Source organism: Lipotes vexillifer, unplaced genomic scaffold, assembly GCF_000442215.2.
Source record: "Lipotes vexillifer unplaced genomic scaffold, Lipotes_vexillifer_v1.1 scaffold505, whole genome shotgun sequence".
NCBI classification, from domain to species: domain Eukaryota; kingdom Metazoa; phylum Chordata; class Mammalia; order Artiodactyla; family Lipotidae; genus Lipotes; species Lipotes vexillifer.
The window spans coordinates 956,909-963,898 of record NW_006785581.1 but is presented as its reverse complement, the minus strand read 5'-3'; the positions used below and the strand labels follow the sequence as shown (position 1 = coordinate 963,898).

Sequence of the window (6,990 nt, the reverse complement as noted above, 5' to 3'; positions counted from 1 at the left end):
CTAAAGCACTTTCCCTACCATCACCTTGGGCCCTCCTCACAACAGTCCTGTGAGGCACGTGTGAATACTGTCCTCATTTTAGAGACAAAACCCCCGAAACTCAGGAGTTTCGACTAGACCTAGGGTCCCTCTGCAGCAAACCCCATGTCTTCTCTTTACTCCACAGCTGCCTTTTGAAATAGAAATGAGCTGGTCTATATCAGCACTGCCCAAAAGAAGTTGCTGCAGTGAAGAAATGTTCTCTATCTACTGAAGAGTGTCTGCATTCTCCAGTAGGGTGGCCCCCAAACCACGTGGGACCTGGGAGCACCTGAATGTGGCTCACGTGACTAAAAAGCCGACTTTTAATTTGGTTTATTTTACACTGCCATGGCCACGTCCCACTGGGGGTCCTTACACTGGCGGTACAGATCTTTAGTCCCTCGCTCCCACCACATGAATGCAGGGGAAACAGGGCTCAAATACTGGCACCCAGAGATGGCATGAAGTGCGATTAGTGATAAAAGAAGGGCAAACCCCGCCCCCTTGACTTCCTCGGTGACCGCGGGAATGTTAGGAAATGACAGTGCTCAAAAGACACAGAGAGGAGACAGCGAGGGGGAGGGAGGGAACACTTTAGGGGAGCCCTCCTTTGACCATGGCTCAGCCAAGTAGGCCTGCAGACCCCCAAACTCTGGGTAGAGAAACTCCAGCGATGCTTCAGGGACTACAGTGGTAAGCCAACAGCAGGGAGAATTCTTCAAATGACTGCAGAATCTCAGCAAATTCTGTGGGCCCTGGATTTCTGGGATCATTAAAAGGAAGGATCAGCCCTGGCCCGGGATCTTAAAATTGTGGACCCCTTCTCCAGCAAACCACCCAAGTTGGCAGCAGGTCAGAATCCACAAACAGGCATCCCTCCTCCAAACCTGCAAGGAGGCTAAGGGGTAAACTGGCCCAGCACTGTGTAAGAAAGACCTTTTCCTTGAGGTCTGAAATCACGATGGGATAAGGGATGAGGGTCAGCCCATCTGCAGTGTCCCTGTGAGAAAAGTGTGGGATGGAGGGAGAGGAATCAAGAAATATTCCCTCTTTCCTCTTAATGCAAACTGTTTTGCATTGTCCCTTAAGGATGGAGCTCGCCTTTCCAGGCATCTGGGCATTGTTTACCTTTTTAGTGAGTAGGGCCTCATTTAACGAGATGACATCAAGATAAGGGCTGGAACTAGGGAAAAATCCCTGCACAGAGGGCCCCCTGAGCCGGCAGTATGGCAGGTGGTTAGAGCCTCTGGGCGGTCTGGTGGGCCTGGGTTTCAATTCCAGCTTGGACACTATAGACAGTTAGCTGTGTACGCAACCTAACCCTCTCACAGCCTATGAAACTAGGATAATACCTCCTTTCAAAGGGTCAGGGTTAGGAATTAAAGACACAAAGTTTGTAAGGTGCTTGGCACAGTTACTGGCATATAGCGATCCATCAGGAAATAGCGACTACGATTGTTTTTGTTATTTTCTTTTTTTTAAATTAATTTTTACTGGAGTATGGCTGCTTTACAATGTTGTGTTAGCCTCCACTGCACAACAAAATGAATCAGCTATTACACATACAGATATCCCCTCCCTTTGGGACTTCCCTCCCAAGGTTACCACAGTGCATTAGGTAGAGTTCCCTGTGCTATACAGTATGTTCCCATCAGTTGTCTCTTTTATACATAGTATCAATAATGTATATGTGTCAATCCCAGTCTCCCAATCCCTCCCACCCCACCCCTTTCGTCCTTGTGTTTTATTACTTTCTGGTAAAGATGCGTATTAGTTTTCTATTGCTGCTGTAACAAATTATAATAAACTTGGTGGGTGAAAACAATAAGTATGTACTGTCTTACAGTTCTTCGAGGCAGAAGTCTGAATTGGGTCTCATGGACTGAAATCACAGTGTCGGCAGGGCTACATTCATTTCTGGAGGCCGCAGGGGAGCAGAATCTGTTCCTTTGCCCTTTCCTTTTTATACAGGCCACACACATTCCTTGGCTGTGGCCCCTTCCTCCATCCTCAAAGCCAGCCAGGGCGGGTGGTGGTGTGCCTCTCACACCTCATCACTCTGCCCCCCTCTCCTGCCTCTTCCACTTTTAAGGACCTTGCGATTACATTGGGCCCACCTGGATAATCCAAGGCACTCTATCTAAACGTCAGCTGATAAGCAACCTTAATTCCCCTGGCCATGTAGTGTAACATATTCACAGGTGCTGGGGCTATGGTCGGGGACATCTTTTTGGGGCCATTGTTCTCCTTACCCCAGGCTTGGAAGGGAGGACGAGGGGAGAAGTCATTGCCATCTGTGCTCCCTCTAGCCTGCACATCCCAGCAGGGGCGATGCCTAAGAAATAGCTGGGTTGGGGACCTACCACATGGTGAGGGCTCCTACCAATTGCATCTGCTGGCTGGGGTGCTCTGGCCTGGATTCAACTCCTTCCTCCAGGTCGGGCCTGAATCTGTGAATGCACTGCTTGGTGCCAGGAGGCTGTGTTGTTCCATACAAATCACAAAGCCAAGCAGTGCCCTGGGCTCGTGGAGATCTTGTGACACTCTCACCGAGGAAGGAGGGCCTGGCTTGGCAGGCTGGTCAAATACCAGGTTGCAATAGTTACATCCTCACACTGTGGGACTCCCTGTTCAAGCTGAAGCTGGGACAGCTCTGAGCACCACGGCCTGGGTCCCAAATGCAGACAGTCCAGTTTATACAATGCCTGAAGCCCAACTGAAATGCCATCTCAATACCTAAAATGTGCAAATTTGCAGGGCAATGAAAATCCTGTAACAAGGGAAAAACAAAACAAAACAAAATAGTTTCTCCTTCCTGTTTGGTGATGTCAGAGGGCAACTTTCATTTTGTTCAGGTCTCAGGCTGACGTTTTAACACGCGGCATTAGTTTTTCTGCTATTTTTATTACTACCTAAATTAATAAAAGCAACTGGTGTTCAATAAGCGTTTTAATGGTTGAGAAGAAAGTTACCAAGTAATGCAAAGTCCTCCCCTCAGCATCTATGTGCACAGAAGCCTGGCTTCTGTCCTCCACGTGCTCTCAATGACACATACATGACCATCAGGGGAGCATCTAACTGTCTTAATCCACTGCTCGCTAAAGCATGATGCCGCAAAGGGCCACAGCGGTGTTTTGGGGGGACAAAGAAAGGGACCTGAGAGTGGAAACTTTCCCACAGCTGACCTTTAAGCGTTTTTTGTTTTTGTTTTTTCCTGTACAAATCGAGCATTTTATTGACATAGCAAGGATGCACTTATTTATTCTCCATTTAAATACCATACTTGAGATTTAAAATCACATTTGGCAGGGTACTTCAGGATGCTAAGTAAGACTTCACCCTCATGGCTTTGGATTTCTTGACTTCTTGTTGTTTTCCATCATCCATTGGAACAATTAGCTCAGCTTCCACCTGGATCAAACTGGCGGGTTATCAGGATGCGGTTGACCTTTAAGCTTTGAAATCGCTCAACTCACTGGAGTTCAAGAACTTCTGATGGGTTCCGAGGAGACAGCAGTGCGTGCAACCAGTCGGAGATCCACAAACCATGCGACTGTGGGCCCAGCCCCTGGGCCCTCCTTGTTGTTTTCTCCTTCCTTCTCCCAGGCTGCCAGCCCACAGACCTCCATGCCAAAGCTCTCTTTAGTTATCTGTTATCTGGGGACAACAGCTTGTAATAAGCCACCTCCGTTTGTCCCTTTTGACCCTCCTTTCTCAGACAGCTGGCTCTAGTTTGCTGCAAGTTCCTCCTGATGACTATTAGCTAAAAACTACAGCCCACGGGTGGCAACCCTAAAGAGTGACAGGAGATCAAGGACAGACTTGGCAACTTGAATTTACGATCGTCATTTATTATTTCTCAGAAGCTGGCTGGTGACATAACGAGACTCACTAACAGATATGGTCTCTGTTTCCCAGACTCTGAAGGTACACATTCCTATCAGTTACTTTTAATAACCCTGAAGATACCCCAGCTAAATCCCGTCGCCAACAGCCACGGCCTGCCTGGTGGGTTGGCGTCCTTTAGGGCCGTCCCCCGAGAGCTGTCCTTCGGGGCTGCACTGCCAAGGTCAATCAATGATGTTCCTGTTTGCACTGTGAGGTGCTCCGCCCTTCTTGTGCTTGCCTTCCCTTTGCTGAGGGCTCATCAGAAATCATCTCTCAGTACTTTTCCTATTTCCTTTGTAGAACTCACGTAGTTTACTGCCTGTGTGTGAATCCTTAAGGACTGGGCTGTCTTTTTATAAAAAAACTTCATGGAAATACCTTAGCTCTTTTTTTCAGGTTAAAAGGGAAGAATTCTGGAAAGGTGCTGGGTTCTCTGCATATTTTTTTCACTTGTCTAAATTATTTAAACAACATATTTCCAGTTCAAGGATAAGAACAGGATTACCTAGCCTGCAGCCATTTGCATACTACTTATTTTTTAAGATATCTGCACACCATCTGTGATAGTCTTCCTTGATATTTCACGTTAAATCATCCCAAGCTTATACTATCCTTACCCTAAGCAATATTTGTAAAATCATGGGTTTGAGATGCTAGCTGTAACGTTTTTATTATTGTTTTAATTACAATTAAAATGTAATTGTTAAAAAGAAGTATTTCCCTGTCTACCATCTAAAATTATTTCCTGTACTATTAATGTTAGCCTCTCACTTTGGGACACCATCTAGAGTATAGTTTTGGGAAGAGATTTACATGAGGAACTTGAAAGAAACAAATCTACTGCTATTTCAACTTAGCCAAAGATAAAGAATTCTTATGGTCTGTTTACACTAACTTTGGAGAGTAAAGAAATTTAACATATTCAAGAATAATGCAGAATATCTCACTGCCTACAGGTCAAAACTTTTATATAAAATCGAAAATTTGTAAGCATTATTAAATCCTTTTCTTAAAGCCACCTGAATTCTTTCTTTACAAGTTGGTCAGGGGACTCCCCTCGTGGCTCAGTGGTTAAGAACCCGCCTGCCAATGCGGGGGACACGGGTTCGCGCCCTGGTCCGGGAAGATCCCACATGCCACGGAGCAACTAAGCCCGCACACCACAACTACTGAGCCTGCGCTCTAGAGTCTGCGAGCCACAACTACTGAGCCCTCCGTGCCACAGCTACTGAAGCCCACGCGCCTAGAGCCCGTGCTCTGCAACAAGAGAAGCCACCGCAATGAGAAGCCCACGCGCCGCGATGAAGAGTAGCCCCTGCTGGACACAACTAGAGGAAGCCCGTGTGCAGCAACAAAGACCCAACGCAGCCGAAAATAAATAAATAAGTAAATTCATTAAACAAACAAAAAAAGTTGGTCAGTTATCAATTAAGTCTTAAATGATCACGTCTGAGCAATTCCAGCTTGGAGAGAACCAGGAGACACTGTTGTCTACTTGGTCCCACCATAGGGGCTGAGCTGGAACAACAGAACATCTCTGCAGTCCCCACCCAAATCCTCCACCTCCAAAAGCAGGAACAAGCTCAGCTGTGACCTATGATCATTCCATTAACCTTGCAATGAAGCATTAAATTAAATTGCCTACTGCAGACTCTGCTTTCGCTACAAGGGGAAAAAGGCCTTCACTTTATGCTAATAGATTTACCAAGCAACTCCGTGTTTACAAGAGAATGCAAATAAGCAAAATAACTTAGCAAATTGTGAAATCTCCAGTGGGGGTGTTACAACAACTGATTTTTCTTTTGCTGATATTCACTCTAAAGATTTTAGTTATACAGGGTTTTAGCCTTAGAGCAGTTCTCAGACGGTTCATCTTTCTATAGAATTTTCAAACCAATACTTTAAATAAAATTACAGGAAAAAAGATGACTTGAGCTGGACAAGTCTTTTGTCCTCTCTGGTATCAATCACCACCTTGGATGCTGGGGAGACTCGGAGAAAGACATAGTTGAGTTGGTGGCAGAGCCTGGGCCTCGGGCAGATGCCAACTTCCCGACAACGAATTCAGCACTCTCCATACCAGCCCAAGCTTCCAAGTCTTCCCCAGAGAAAGTGAAGATTCCTCTTCAGCAAATTCCACTTCTGGGGGTAACTTCAAAATAATGCTGCCCTATTTCTCTGAAGCCAGAGAACTACAGAAGTCATATCACTTTCTGTAGGAAAAGTATGTCCTGCTAAGAGAATAGTAAGAAGCCGGGCTTGTGATACAAATACTTGGCACAGTGATTTCAAACCACTCATATCAAAATTCCATGTTATGGGGACTGCCCTGGTGGTGCAGTGGTTAAGAATCTGCCTGCCAATGCAGGGGACACAGGTTCGAGCCCTGGTCCGGGAGGATCCCACATGCCGTGGAGCAACTAAGCCCCTGCACCACAACTGCTGAGCAGCCTCCGCTCGCCACAACTAGAGAAAGCCCACACACAGCAACGAAGACCCAATGCAGCCAAAAATAAATAAATAAAAATAAATTTAAAATCCCATGTTATGTCTCATCAACCCAGATGTGGAAAGAGGTCAAGTATGCCAGAAAAACAGTCAGATGTTTTGAAGTATGCCTTCAACAGCCAGATCATTAAAGGGTATTGAAATCTACAAATATAGCACATCAGAGCTGGAAGGGATCTTGGAAATCATACAGTCCAAGCCCCTTCTTTAATAAATTGCTCATGGTCATAGAATTGGCCTGTGTCAGAGTAAAGACTAGAAACTTGGAGGCCAAATATTCTTCTTTATTACAGTGTTTTCTGAAGCTCTTTTTGTCTCTGAAGCAATGAAGACCGGTCAAGTCCTATCATGTCAACTACTCAGCATGCAGTGTATAAAGCTACATGGTTAAGCCTTGCCTCCTATCACCAGGCAACCGGAGAATTATGGGGAAGCCTGCTCAGCCATGGCCAGGAGACCTCTCTTCTACACACAGACCTTCTGTGCATCACCAGGGACTCTGTTCCTTCCGAGGTGCAATACCTAGAAAGCTGGCTAACAGAGGAAGCAGAGCAGATCCCCAGGGCCTGCTGA

General features: G+C 46.1%; 1 protein-coding gene across 2 annotated transcripts in view; it reads right to left on the bottom strand.

Moving 5' to 3' along the window:
- NAV2 (neuron navigator 2) overlaps nt 1–6,990 on the bottom strand; it is a 412,453-nt gene that overhangs the window by 117,609 nt on the left and 287,854 nt on the right. The gene's annotated exons all lie outside the window — the stretch shown is intronic.